General features: G+C 31.9%; 1 protein-coding gene across 1 annotated transcript in view; it reads right to left on the bottom strand.

The window, feature by feature from the left end:
- The window catches only part of LOC118203019 (patched domain-containing protein 3-like), a 331,935-nt gene extending 315,957 nt beyond the window's left edge, over positions 1 to 15,978 (bottom strand). Inside the window, exon 1 of the mRNA XM_085810563.1 lies at positions 15,707 to 15,978. The gene's annotated coding sequence lies outside the window, so the exon portion shown is untranslated. The remainder of the gene's footprint in view (positions 1 to 15,706) is intronic.
- Between the last annotated feature and the right edge of the window lie 356 nt (positions 15,979 to 16,334).

The following is a 16,334-nucleotide window of genomic DNA, read 5'->3' on the forward strand; positions in this document are numbered from 1 at the left end:
AAGAACATTCATATTTAACAGAACTGAAAAAAGATGTTTTTTTTTATAAATAAACTAATTATTTTGTTCTTATTTTATAATTTTATAACTTTCGATGCGCTTTGGAAATTTTCACGTAATTTAAATGATAATCTTGTGTAACATAAAACCATTATTCCCGATTTCGTAAGAGACATCATATGATTCACATTTAAAAGTAGGTAAAAGAAGTTGGACCATTTTCTTGCACGATACAAAATGTTTTGGAAATACACTCAACCAGTTAGATCCTGTATTAAATTGTACAACGGTCTGAAATATTATGTATAGAATTAATTGAAAAAACAATTAATTTTTAATTATTAGATATTTTACAATTGGAGAAAAGAATATTTAAAACTATCACAATATGTTATAAAAGAGAATCCATTTTCTTTTAAATACAGTAATAATTTTATCGCTACGAGAATTTCTGCAGTTATTTTCATGAATTCTGAGAAAGTTTATGAGATTTACAAATGTCAAAGATTTCTGCGAAAATCAAATAAGTCTTCGAATTTCGCATACTTTTTCTTTATTTTCAAATTTCACTTGGAATTGTGAAATTATATTTCACATTTAATATTGCCTTCATCAGAAACTACTCGAAAATAATTTAAATAATTATACCAGGGATCTCAAGAAAATGAATTTTGAATTATTCCTTAAGATTTTAAGCACTTTGCCACAATGCTAAGTTTTATTTTTTAAGCTATGTATATTGCACTGGTGGACAATTGTTGGGGACGGATGGCGCTTGGCCGTGTTATTGGACACATTGAAGAAGGGCGAAAAATAAAAGATGTTGCTAGGGTGTTTGACGTCAGTCATAGTGTTGTTTTAAAGTTTTGGAAATCATTTCAAATACATGAAACGTGAAGCAAACGTCACGGGGGAGGTCGTGTTCGCAGTGCGACGTCTGCAGAAGGTATTTACATAGTGCTATCGACAAAAAGACCCAGCGCAGTACAACTAAAGTTGCACATCAATTACTTGCTGCAACTGGCAAGCGAATCTACTGAAAACCTGTAGCCAGATGTTCGCATTAAGGAGGCCTATACGCCCGCCGTCCTGTTGTGTGCATTCCATTATCCAGAAAGCAATGTACTGCCCGTTTGCAAGGTATCGCGAGCATCGTAATTGGACTCAATAGAACTGGGCTTGTGTACTATTCTTAGATGAGAATAGGTTCAGTATGTTACCGGATTATAGATCTCTATATAGGCAGATGTACCGGAACTGATCTGGCGTGAGAGTGATACTGCTTATCTTCCAGTAAGAGACCGGTATCCGAGATGCAGTACGATGGTACAGGCCGGCATTATGATCAGTGGCCGCAGCCCCCTACATGTGGCTGTGGTTGGGGCTATGACTGGTCAACAATACATTAATGATATTCTGCAGCCTCATGTTCTGTGGTGTTGTCTGTGCTAAATTTGTTTTCATGGACGACAACGCAAAATGTCATCGAACAGTCATTGTTCAGGAATATCTAGAAAGCGAGGATGTTCATCGCTTCGTATGGCCACACATTCTCCAGATCTGAATCCCTCATCCGTGCACTGATAGAGAATTAGGATAAATCACCCCAGCAGCTGATGGATAATGTTGTGCAAAGTATGACACGACGTGTGGAATCCTTTGTGATCTGGCCTAGCAGCTGTCCACAAGTGTAATATAAGGCTAAAATTAAATGCGAGATAAATCATCAAAAACTTCAATAAATGGGTGAATTGAGGTTATGAACTTCGTTTCGGAGTGTTTCATATTTTTAGGAGTATTTTAACATAAAAAATTAACATTTGGAATATATAAAACTATGAATGCTTTATAAAAAACTATGAGATGACACTGACGTACAGAAAATATAATTAAAATGTCTACTGTTGAAATGAATAATTGTCTACTTTGAACTTGACTCAAATTCTTAGGTCCATGATTGACAACCTCTACTCATGATTCAAAACCTGAATACGTCACGATTCACGTCATGATTCAAAATATGAAAAAGAAATTTCACATATCTTGGCCTTGGCACTGTCTTGTGATTGCTTTGATACATTGTCAAATGCTGTCACTGACATATTACTGCTATTCAAAAGGAACTTTCTCTTTTTAACCTCTTCCCTTCACCCTCTTTTTTCTCCGTTTGCTTTTTTAGATTTTTATAATAGCTTTCGAAAGAGGAATGTCACATTTTATTTTAATGGATTTCTTCTTTTATTCTGTTATGAAAGAGTTAATTCTCATGTGCAATTAAAAAAATTTCATCAGCGTAAATCTTGCTAAGAAGATAATGAGCAAAATTGGATTTGAACTTAAGAAAGGAAATTCAGTTCTCTTTCATTGCCTATGTTAGTCTCGCTGAAAGAAAATCACACAGAAAATGCTGTTCATGTGTAAGGCGAAATAAGTTTCAAATGGTTTCTTTCAATAATTCGTCCAGGCTCATTGAATCAAATCGCATCAAAGAATAAAAATCTAAATAAATTAACTTAAATTTACGAAAGTAATGGCAAACAGGATGCTGCAAATTAAGTCTTTTTCAATACAAAAAAATTTAATGAAGGGGGAGGAATGAAAGAACAGTGTAGATTTTTCCTTTCCTGTATATCCCTGAATAACCTCGAGAAAAAAAAAAAAAAAAAAAAAAAAAAAAAAAAAAAAAAGCACTGTGAAGGGAAACAAAATAGTTGCATTTCTTCCACTATACGAGAATGTCATATGTGTGCTGTTAGCAGATTTCAACATTGTACGAATCAATGATACATAAATGAAGAATATAAGAATCAATAATATAACATTTTCTTTAGATGAATAATTTTGACAAATTTAATAATTTTTTCTTTAGATAAATAATTTTGGCATTTTTACCAGCACTTTTATTTACGAAATAAAGCTGGGAGCTTTCGAGTTTGAATAAGCTGTCAGAAATCTTCATAGGTTTGCAATATACATATAATGGTATAATACCAAATTTAATTTGCAATAATCCCTCGGCTGTCCATTTTTAATTTGCTTATTTCGCCTTTCCATCCTAAAAATAGTAAATGTTTACAATAAATCTCTTCAACCCTTTCAAGACCAAAACGCCCGAGACGCCTTCGTATTCAAACGACCACAAACATCCGAAACGGACGAGATTGCAATGTTGCTTTCTTCCCTCCCCCAAAGGTATGCAGTAGCAGGTGCCAGTTGCCCCAAATGCATTGCATCAGTTTATTGCCAACATCTTGTCCTAAAAGATTAATGGAAGCTTCTTTGTTAGGAACTAGTAATGATGTCATTTGAAATCTTCAAACCTCTTTGTTTGTAATTTTCTATGGGCGTTAAATCATTTTCCTTATAAGTAATACTATCATCACACGATATGATCAAATTTGTAACCATATTTCTAGTTGGTTTGTTTTGCAAAAATATTTGTGTATTCGTGTTATGATAGTATTACTTCTAAGGAAAATGATGTAACGCCCATAGAAATTAAGTCTTCAAATTGAAGAATAACACAAGCTATAACTAAAGAATCTCACTCAAATGGCTAGCTATTAACTCTTCATCTATGTTCTTGCATCAGTGCTATTGCGAGTTCTTTTAGCAGACTTTTCTTTTCTTATTGTTTTCCTTTGTAATGTCTTCCTTTTCGTATTGTCGATCGAAATACAGTTGCATTAAAATTATGTCTTTTTACTTTCACGGACTCATGATCATCCCGTACAAGGATGATAAAAGGGCCAAATTATTGCCCATTGTGATATGGACAACAATTAGTTGCAGTTCGCTCACGTTGCAGCTTAAATTTGCTGTTTCATATTCAGCAACAATTTAGTTAATGGATATATCTCGGACATGTGATTGTAATTTGACATAAAATTTAATTACTGTTCAGCATTTTCCTTTACAATATGCCATTGCACACTATAGTTATTTCAACTCATAGAGATCAGCTTGTATAAAGATACGATCTCAGCCAGTACGAATATGTGAAAAATGTGATTTAGCAATGTATAAAGAAATACTTGCGTAAATATCGAGTCAAGATTACCATCAGTTGGCAAACTGGAAAAGGAAAAGTGTAAAAATGAGGAACTAGTGAATAATTTTCAAATTTTTGTTACTAGCTATTTTTAAGTATTTTATAATAAAATTGATATGTTGCAATTTAAATAAAATAGAGTGTGTCAATTAATCGAGGAAATGACGAAGTTGTAAACTCATGTTCGTCATGCGGATAAGTGCCTTAATAATTCTTATGCGCATGGTTACCGGAGTTTTGTGTATTGTGAAGCTCTGGCGATTTCTACTAAGATGGTTGCGATAATATATAAGTACTGTGTTTTCATCATTTATATTGGTATTGTATTTTCGTTAAAATCAAGACATAAATTCCGTGTGCTGTGTATTAAGAGGCGTGACCCAACGAAGTGTCTGCTGTCTCCAACAATATTACACGTTTCACATAGATTAGAACCTTGGAGATGAAATCCAAGGTACACCAAGATTAAAAAAATCTGCTGTTCGTTATATCAAATTTGATTGATTTAAAAACGCGAAAAGACGTTTCACTCAAAGCGAAGAAAGGTTAAACGTTATATACTTTTTATGCTTTTATATGTTTTAAACGTTTTATGCTTTAAACGTTATACTTTTATATGTTTTTTGGTCCAAAGGGGCTTTATCCGTGAAGGACTATTGTTTCCGTTTTGCGATTTTACGTTGAAAACTGTAAAAAATGAAAGGCTGTGTCACTTTTCAAATCGTTGGCACCAAATACTATCTCCCTGTAATATATTTGAAGAAATTAAATAATGAAGAATCTGCATAAATGTATGTATGTTTCTCGCATTGTAATAAAACAACGGTACCTAGAGCCATACAATTTTGAATGACGTAATCCTACTGCGAATATGGGTATCTGGAAAGTCCAAATTTGAAATTTGGAATTTGTTTTATGATCTATTTCTCATTTTGTAAAACTTTAACGTATTTTTGATTAACAAGCTCAATGATTTAAAAGCGAGCAACGGCAATACTCTACGAGGGGGGGGGGAGAACCTTTTTTTTTATCTCCAGCGCGCGGAACTATGTATCGGAAACTCTAAAGATAGGCTCATTTTAAAATTATTTTGCGACATTGCTGTGAACTGAATTTTATGGTTTAAGTGCGAAGACCATGATTTTTTATAAATAAAGGTAACACACAAAACGTTAAGAAACTTATCCTTTTGACTTAATTTAAAATCAGTAAATAAAATAGAATTTAGAAGGTTAACGCATATTTAGCGAGTATGCTTATGCAGAATCTATTGGAAGCATATTAATATTCATAGCCGAATAGTGGCTGAAAACAATTTCTCTGTGAAACGAAAATTGAAGGCATAGTTACAGTTCATTAGGTATAAAATTAATTAGGTACATAATTCATTAAGTATAAAATTATTTGGTATAAAATTCATTAAGTATTACTTCTCAAGACTTTTGGAATGTCTTACGTTTATTCGAATTAGGCTATGTATGTAAATTCCATATTTTCGAGTGATCAAAAAGAAAAAATGTGATCCAAATCCTGTACTGAATATCAAATGAATAATGTTACACCTTCAGTAAAACATAGTAGAACAACTAGATAATTTTGTTGTGTATGAATGTTTGCAGCATTGGAAATCTTGAAGGCAAATTGAATAATTTATGTATTTAAATATTTTGAAAATGAAGCAATACAATAAAAAATTGTCATATTGTAGCATTGCAAATTTATGAGGGCAATCATCCTAAGCATAACGGTTCCTTGTAATCTTCGTATTTTATACTACCCACGTGTAATGAAAATATCTGCGTAGAGACCTCAGTGCTATGGAGCATATTTGGAACATTTGACAAGCCAGAGATAATAAATTTAAAGAAATGAACTTAGAGAGAAAAATCCATCCCAAAATAGGAAAAAATAGAAGCAAATCTTTATTAAAATATTGTGAAATGTACGCTTAAAGGAAGTCATAAAAATCACTTCAGTGAAGTCATAAAAGAAAAGCTGTAACACATTATTGAAGTATTTTTTACCATTTCAAAATATATGTTTGAAATTCTCAAGTACTTTTTTAACATTATTTTGTCTTTTGTATACTGAAGTACATGATTTAAGATTTCTTTAATATTATTTTTAATTAATTAAAAAATTTCGGTCTTGTGTAGCTCTAATATACGGTATGTAAGAAAAGTACATTGATTACGTTAAAAAGTTAAATCATTTAAAAAAAATATTTCAGTTTGTTATGCTGCAATATATTTTTGACTCAGTTAATTGTAACATGTTTACATGTGAAGTTTCTGAAATGACAAATTTCAGTCACCAGTTAATTAAAATTTTTTTCACACTTTTTTTCTGTTATAATATCATGGTTTTTCATAGCACTCGTAAAAGTTTATGCCAATGAAATATGAATTAAAATTCTGGAAACAATGCTCTTCCAATGATACTAAAAAGCTTGATATTTTGTTATATTTTAGACACTATTATGTTTTTACCTAGGCCGAATTGGTTCTACATTACCCACAGAATCGTCGAATCATTGCTAAATGATAGTATTTTTAAATGTGAACATCGTTTTACGCATTGAATGTATGATATACAGGGAGTTTCAAATTCTTGCCAAAAATGTAAAGGCATGTCTAAGGATAGCAGCAGCTTTTTCATTCAACGAAAGCAGATTTTTCAACGAAATGAGCGTTGAGATGGTAAAAGCATTATGCTGGCCGTAAATCGTCACTGCTTGTCAGAATATCAAGCGGTATAATTCGTTAAATGAATATGGAGCTCAATGATATACATTTTACCTATGGAGCTGCGCCGAGTTTAAACAATGCACTCTCTTCTCTCATGAGTAATGACTATTTAAGTAAGCAGAACGCTTATGTCTACTCTGGACAGAGCCTTTTTTTATCGTGTCCATTTCAATACGCCTTTACGCTCACACATTTTATTAAAATAACTACTTATTTTTCTCCCTTTTACCTGGATTTACAATTTTGCCAAACATTTTTAAATCGCCCTATAACTTAATGGTAAACTTAAAGCGTAAACTCAAGTGCATAAATAACCGTAAGCTTTTAATATTGTTTTTCTTCAGTAGGTTAACATTTTTTATTTTCTTATGCTAATTTGTTTCATGCAATATAATTATGTTTTGAACTTTTAATTACTTGCCTGTTACGTAATAAAAATGTAATAAAGCTATTGTTTTGCCTATAAAACATGCATTTCATAGAAAATAAACGAAATCATCTACCAAAGTTAAAAAATAATTTAAGTTCATAAATATTAATTTTGGTTGAAAAATTCATTTCATAAATTTGCCATAATTAACTATATTTCTAGTCTAAATTGATGAAATTCTTGCACTAATCCTATTTATTCATATGAAAATAAATCCTGATGTAAATTATTTCACTTTACATGCAATTCTTTTTTTATTTATAAACTTAAGCTTCATTTTCCCTTGCTTATTTTTATATATATATTATAGTGATGGTAATCTGCTTTTCCTCCTGTTGGTATCGTTGAGTACTCTTTGCTGGGGAAACCCACAAAGTGCACAATTGTCTGTTCATTGAAAAAGTCAATGAAGAGGTCAGTGAAGAAAGAAAAAGAAATGATAGATTGTCATTTTTTCCCTTTTTCAAGGTCTTCTTATTTTCCTGAAGGTAAAGTATAAACATCTTTCGTAGGCTCATCTTCTTGGTCCTGATCAGTAATTTTTGCAGTCTCCTCTTTTGAATGCACGGCTTATCAACCCTTAAGAATCTGCTAATAAATAAACCAGGAAACGTAAAAAATAATTCGAGACTCTTATGCAATGGAGGAATAGGCATTGCATTTACTGATCAGTAAACCGGGAAACGTGAAATGATATGAAATTGTTTAACAATAGAGGAATATACATTACATTTGTATGTTACTGTAAGAATTCGAAGATCGGCAAGACCGTATATATACTGCCAGTAATATTTTGTGAAATCTGTAAGAACGTATACATCTTAAAATACGTTCAAGAAACTAAGTCAATATACTAAAAGTACATAAATCTACTAGTAGAAAGTACTAGGGTATTTTGACATTAAAATCAAGAAAACAGTTTTTTCTCATGGTAGTTTTGGGAAATTTGTGCTTTCTTAGTGAAACCCCGCGTCGGTCAGAGTATACACAGTTATATCCTCGATAGCTATCAGTATTAGGTGATTATTAATAGACAGGCATATTAAATTGTATGCAATTGAACTGAATTCAGAAAAAAGAGAAACAAATATATAGGATTTACTAATTAGCCGCAATAAAAATAATCCTGTGCATAATTTTTGTAAAACAATTCTACACAAGGTAAAATAGAGGAGAATGAAACTCGATTAACCCTTAAAATAATTTGTTAATTTACTAAGCTGAATTTATTAAAAACGTTTTACAGCCCAATTCAGATACAAATAAACAGTAATTTAACTTTAGACACAAAATAACGCACTGCTTAAGAAAAAAAAAATATTTATATATATTAATATTTCTATTATCCATCATATTAATACTCCTAAAACATTGTACATAAAACAGCACTCATCGACACTAACTGAGATTGGGATAAAAATTCCTGCGAATGCACAGCGCACACGAGCGGCCGAGCTGTAAAATCGCTGAGGGCTGGTAGTTCGACTGGGTTCGATTTCAGGCGAACGGGCTGGCTGCATGGACGTTTCCGTGGTTTTCTGCATGTGACACGTATGCAAACATATTCTCCTTAGAAAAATCCTCCACGAAGGCATTCCTGTTCTTAGACGGATAGCCCAGGAGTGCTTTGCCATAATCGAATAAACCAAGCAAGCAGCAATACACTGTCCAACAGTTTTTATGTATGAAACCAGAATAAATGTAATTTTAACTAGTTTAACTATAACTCTGAACCTCAAAAATTAACATTATCAGCTGGAGAAAGTTCAGAGTTTAAGAGCTTAGTTATAGTTTCGGATATTTACTAGCCATATTGGCAAATGCTAGTATATATCGACAAATCCTAAGTTTTATCCTCCTTTGAAATTCTATAATTAAGGCCGCCTCAACGGTTTTTAACACCCTCCTGCGAATTCAGAGATGACGGTTTTGAAAAATTTTTAATTTTCACTTTCTTTGTGTACTGCGAAAGATCTTGGAGGATCAAGTCATAAAATTAATTTTATACATGAATAATAAACTGCTATTTAATTTTTTATATAGTTTAAATATCTAATTCGATTATACATGTAATTTTCATTTGATAGCAAAGCAAGATTTTACATGCTTTTTTCGGTACGTACGTATTATCCCATTGACCGTTTGGGGAAATTTCGCTAACGGTTGTCAATCGCCACACGTTACTGTGAAATTCTAAAGGCAGTGAGTCATACATAACTGGTGATAAATCGTGGTTGGCGGGATGATGCGTAAGTGTCATTTTTTTTGCTACATTACCATATGCGGGATTTAAGTGTTAACATTAAATTGGTTTTGAAAACTATTATTCTCTGGTTGCAATATCAACAAGTAAAATATTAAAAAAAATTAAACCTTATACTAAGTTGGAAAGTGTTTATTATTAAATCAGAATTCTGAGCTTTTTTATCTATCTTTGTTACAGATACTTCTTTAATCACAGGTCGAAAGGCAAATGGTAATTACTTTGTATGACAGTTGAGCTAGCATACTTAGATAGATTCTCATGTCTAATTTCTGGCAAAAAATAAAAACATTATCATTGTCAGTTTTTGTTGCTCAAAGAATTCCATTTAAGCTACTCAAAAGCATATAAAATATGCTAATTCTGAAATTACCTAGAAAGTTTGCGGTGATTTGTCATCATGCTTGTATTGAAACTGTGCATGTCCCAGGTCGAATTTCAGTTGCAGGGTCAAAGTCTGATTCTTCATATATTATCGTCATTATTATATTTTTTCTTCTCAGTTTCAAGCATATTCAGGGGAGGAGTATATTATTAAAATTTGATGGCTATGGGTACCGTTGTTTTTAAACAGTATGAGAAACATGCACAGGATTCATGCAGATTTTTTGTTATTTAATATATTCAAGTAACAGGGCGATAATATTTGGTAGCAACAACTTGAAAAGGGATGCAACGCAACATGTCGTTTCGAAACTAATAGCTGTTCTGCGTTAACGCCCCTTTGGTTTCTGGGTTAACGCCTAATAATTTTTTCCGTTATTTCACATAATACTGTTTATGAACGACGAGTTACACATTTAAAAGCTGAAAACACAAAACTCTGAATTTTACGACTTACTAACTGCTTTGCAAAGTATAATTATAAATACATATTTCTATAAGTACAAAAGTTTATTCGAAGTGTATTACATGAGTAGTTGTCATGTGTAATGTTTAAAAACAGTAATAACATGATGCAAATTTATCATCATATACTATGATTAATAAAGGTGTGTAATGTTTTTTAGTTTTTATGATCTACCTTCGAATTTTAGCATGACCTTGTTGGGTTTCAATAAACTCAGGTTTCAACAAATTCAAGATCACTTTTCAACAGACGTCTATGAAAATATGAATTGGCAGATGCAAAATAATCATATGCGTGTGAAAATAGAATTGCATCTCATGCCTGCGTATTGTTCTAAAATTACTTCATAGTAAATGGCGTATTGCTCAGATAATGAAGTGCGACAAGTCAATGAGCACTTATCATGTCCTTGACTCAACAAATGACTCTTTCAATAACAACTTCTTTAAAAGGGAATGAATCGGGAAAAATTTAGTCTTCCGTCAGTAGGAGTTACTGATGAGAGTGGCAGCGGCTGAATTGGCACGAATTTGACAGCAGGGTGAAAAAGGAAAGGATGAAACGGGAAATCCCCATTTACAGGGTAAGAATAAGGGAGAGAAGACCACCCGCCTGGCATTGCTGCCTTATGTTTTACGGAGCTTCTTCCGTCGAACCACAAACGACGGCGACCAACGCCGTCCAGCCGTGTCCACCAGCCGTGTCCACCGGACCAAATAAAGGAATTAATTCGCCACGAGAAACCAAAGGATGAGTCCGGGTAACAAAAAACGTTAGAAAAAAGAAACTAAGCAAACACAAAATTACAACCCTATATGGCCACAAAGCAACATCTGATACCCATTTACAGGGTATAAGATGCCTAAAGTTGATCGCAAAGTATTACTAACCCGTGAATTCAATTCCCTTTAAAGTCATTTTGAGCAAAATATATTTTCACGGTAATAAATAAATTGCAGTTACTGTGTACAGTCTTTATTTATTTATTTATTTATTTTTTTAAAGCAGGAGATAAGAAAAATGTAGTGTCGTCCCCGCGACTCAAACCTGGCCGAGTGTGCTGGAAGGCATGCTGAAAAGAGGGAGAAAATACCTTATATACTCCTCCTTTTAGAAGGCGACTGGGAAAAGGGACCCAATCGCCAAATCCTGGTGGTGAAGAATCATCATCCGCCACCTTTTAGTTCGGCCGCAACTGTAGTAGTGACATTAGGTTATTTTGAAGCAGGAACCATGAAGAATATGCAGTGCCCTCGCCAGGACTTGATCCTGGACCTCTCGAATACGCGCCGAGTATGCTACCGTTACACACAAAGGCATGCAGAAAGCACGGAGAAAATGCCTTATAGAGAACATACGACGTTGCTCAGTTCCACCCCCAATTTTGATGGAAAGCACCCCGCAGAGGGGACAGCTCCGAGTGTCTCCCACCCCTCTTCCCATACCACCGATCTCTCGAGAGAACTTTCGAGTAGCCACATATTTAGAGTTCCCCTACGCCACACACCACTATACATTTACAAAAATCCATACCTTCTCCGCGATTCGAACCATTAAGCACATCTATATTAAATTTTAAGACAAAAAATTTCTTAAAAAATCTTACCTTTGTTTTTAATCAAAAAATGAATCGTGCGTTTTTATTTAAAAAGACTTAAAGTGCGTTTTCATTTTTTTTAAAAATGAAGGAAATTTCTTGCCTCGATGTTCTGTACCATGAGTAAATACACTGATCACAGAAATGTAAGTTAGTTGATAAGGAGTTTGTAACTATATGCGATTTTCACCTTTTTGGAATGAGATTTGCTTATTATGAGGTAATTTTATCGACATATTTTGCAAAATCTTAGAATATTATAGCAGCTCAGTTAAAATATATATTAAGCGATCTTAATATTTAGCAAAACAAGCGCATCGCAGCAATGTACGTAATTGAGCAGATTTTTGCTTTAATACTACAGTATTTAGTTGATTTTTTAAATCGTTATTGCAGTGTGTATCAGTTTTCATCAAAGCTAGAACTAAATCTTGACCTTTACTTAATTTCGACCTCGTTTCTTGACCAGTTTCAAAATTAATTAAAATAACAAATAAATGAAGTTTAAGAAAAAACCGAAATATTTGACATGCTACAAAAGAAGTCATAGAAGATAATACTGACCAAAAGTGAAAAAGTGATGAAATAACGTCTTGACAAATATTTTCATAGTAATGACTTAAAAAAATATTCATGACTTAAATAATATTCATGATAATGTTCATAACTATGCACTTTGATAATATTTATGACTATGCACTTGGATAATATTCATGACTAGGCACTTGGATAATATTCATGACTATGCATTTGGATAATATTTATGAGTTGGTATAATATTCATGATATTATCATGACTTGGAACAATAATCACATTTCCTCGAAGCTACACAAGAAAATCTCATATTCGTATTATTATTTTCACTAAATTGCAGGTTTTTAAATAATTAAATTATTTTTGCTTGTTACCATGATATATTTAATCATTCAAGACATGAAAACAATTACATGGTTTATCGATTATTAGCCCAAATGACGTTAGCCAAGAAGTCTGAATGACTTTTCAAATTGTTGCCACCGAATATTATCGGCCTTTATTATATTTAAAAAAATTAAATAATAAAGAATCTGCATGAGCGTATACATATTTCTCGCAATGTGAAAAAACAACGGCACTTAGAGCCATCAAATTTTAAATAATGTAGTCCTACACTCGAAAGTGAGCGCCTGGAAGCCCGAATATAGAATTTCGAGTTTGTTTCATTGTCTATTTCATATTTAGTAAAACTTTAATGAAATTTGATTAAAAAACTCAACGATTTCAAAGCAAGCAGTGGCAACACAGTAGGGAATAAAACGCCTTTATCTTCAGCTCGCGAGACTGTTTATCGAAAATTCTAAAGATATGCTGTTTTGCTGTTTTTAAATATTTTCAGTCCAAAGTAGTGTTAGCCCAAATGATTTCGAAAAGTGTATGTGTCTGTAAATAAAAAAATAAATAAATAATAAAAAAAAGAACATCACAAAAGAAAAAAATCTGAAATGTTTCAGATTTTAAATTACGTCCAAAGGTGCGTTTGTTTTAACGTTTTGTGTGTTACCCTTATTTATTAAATATCATCTTTTTGCACTTAAACCGTAAAATTTAGTTCAATAGCAATGTCGCAAAATAATTTTAAAAGAATCTTTAGTAGAATTTAATATAATGTTTAGAATTTAGTTAATCTTTAGATTTTTCGATTAACAGTTCGACGCGCTGGATATAAAAAGGTCTTTTTCCCGCGTAAAGTGTTGTCATTGCTCGCTTTTAAATCGTTGAGTTTGTTACTCAAAAATTCGTTAAAGTTTTACAAAATATGAACTCGATAATAAAACAAATTACAAATTTCAAATTTGGCATTTCAGATGCCCATATTCGCAGTAGGATTACGTCATTCAAAATTGAATGGCTCTAGATACCGTTGTTTTATCACAATACGAGAAATGTACATACATTTATGCAGATTTTTCAGTATTTAATTTCTTCAAATATAATGCAGGACTCTTAACATTTTGTGGCAACAGTTTGAAAAGTGAACCTGCATTTATAGGAGTCCGACGCAAAATGCCAAAACGAAAGTCATAGTACTTCGGGACTCAAATCCCTTTGGACTAAAAAACACCCATTTAGAGTTAATATAAAAAGTTAAAACTCTCCATATTTTTTTAATATATATATGTTTTTTAAATTTTAGATTTTTGATTTGTATGCATGTAATTTTTATAATAATTTAAACGTTCATAAAAGTATTCAGAATGTTATTCTATGTTTAAAAATTAAAGAGTTGCGCGCAAAATCTGCAAATGTTTAACAGATTTCGCAAAAAGTATATTTAACATTGTAATGGAATATAACAAAGTAATTTTTAAGCATTAGTGACGTCATCGGAAGATGTAGCGAATTTGAACGTATTCTAAATATTATTATTAATTATTCAAATAACAGTACAGAATATTTTTAAAAAATATTAATGGTTATATTTTACGGAGAATATTTTTGCACATTTCATAAAAAATGATATATTTTATTACCATTTTAGCCACTCGAGCATTACGGATTTAGCCCTGAAATTTTAAAGTTCCTCACAATGGTCATAAATAAATAGTATTTTCTTGATTATAATTAAAAACCATTCGCTCAATTTGTACCTTGAATTCCTTTTCTTCGAATATACATCCAACTCGATATCAGATACATTAAAAGCTGGCAGAAATTTTCACGTGTAAATGAATTAGTAAGCCATCCTTCTGTGCAAAATTTAACATCCATAACTCTGAGAGGGTTAAAATTTTATGCATTATTTAAAGATTTCTTTAGACAGAATTTGCATTGAGAATAAAGCTACCTTTAGAACAAACTTTCGTGCTATAAGAGGATACTTGTGCAAAATTAGCTCGGGGAAATTAATTAATTAATTAACAAATGTGTTATATTGTAGTGCTGAAGTATTTCAATGTAATCATCTCATAAAATGCAATAAACAGTTCTTGTCTTAATTTCAGGCAATTGATTTCAGATTATAATCATAGATATTCAAAAAGTATAAATTCTTCTAATTTAAGAGTATTATTTAAGTGAAGCATAGTTTCTTCTAATTTGTTTGAAATTTAATTAATTTCTTCTAAATTTTATAATTTTCTTGTAATTTAATACTTCTGATTTAACGCTCAAAAAAAGAGAGAAGCAATTGGAAACAAAATTAACTCCAGAAGTTCTGAAATATTTAGTGGTATTTCGCATCACATTTATTTGCATAAAAATGTAATTAATGTTAAGACATTTTAACTAATACAGCTAGGGAGACATCTAGCTAAATATATATATATGAAACCTATTGATGTATATATATATATATATATATATATATATATATATATATATATATATATATATATAAGGAAATATAAAAAGAGGCTAAAAAGTAGAAGAATATATATATATAAGAAAGTAGAAAGATAACACGAACAAGAGAAACCTGATATATATATACATATATATATATATATATATGTACAATTTAAAATCATTTCTATACTTGAAGCATCGTTTAAATTTTTCATAAAGCAGTTTTTGCAATAATCCTGAAATAATTTTTCTTGAAAATGATGTTTGACTCTCAGAATACTGAGAAGAATTTAACAGCATGAACTAAAATTTAAATTAATCTACCTTAATTCTTTAGCAAGGATTTGTGAAATTTACCAAGCAACTCTCAAACACAAGCAGCTGGTGAAAAATATAAAACACATGCAGTAATCTCTATTAATATACATAAAACAAATACTCACACGAATTTGTTGAGCAAACTTCTTACATACGAGTCAGAGTTTATTCAGGTGAGGTATATAGTGTCTAAACCAACGCAAACAAAAGCTTAAACTTCCAAAAGCACACCTTACCGTTCGCACAACCACCTTTTGCAAAAGTAAAAAAATCGTTTAGGTAGGGCCTCTCCGGATGGTTGCAAGTTACGCAAAACACGTCATACCACATTATTACACAATAACAAATAGGGGAATTTACAAAAGGAAAAATGGCTTTCTCTCATTATTTTTTGTAAAACATGCTCCATTCTCATATAAACATCTATTTCCTTGAAAACCATCTTGATCGAGTGTATCTGACGGGGTGCTTCATCGCCTGAAGGAGGCAGTTTGAGGGTGCTTCATCGTTTCGATGCCGTTATATAAATTAGCCATCAAGGACGAACTCACATTTTCGGTCATCGTGACTTCGAAACTGTCACGCTAACTGGCTGAATAACGAAATCGCTGTCCCCAAGCTAATCGTTCTTTTTAGTCCCAGATTAATCTACGCATGTGTGGCAGAAGATCCGTGGAGAAAACTTCGAAAAATGTGTATAAGAAAATTTACCAGTCGGACAAAACTTGATAATAAATAATAAAAATATATTTT

Source organism: Stegodyphus dumicola, chromosome 2 (genome assembly GCF_044657685.1).
Source record: "Stegodyphus dumicola isolate Sdum_Otavi_A_Nest chromosome 2, ASM4465768v1".
NCBI lineage: Eukaryota > Metazoa > Arthropoda > Arachnida > Araneae > Eresidae > Stegodyphus > Stegodyphus dumicola.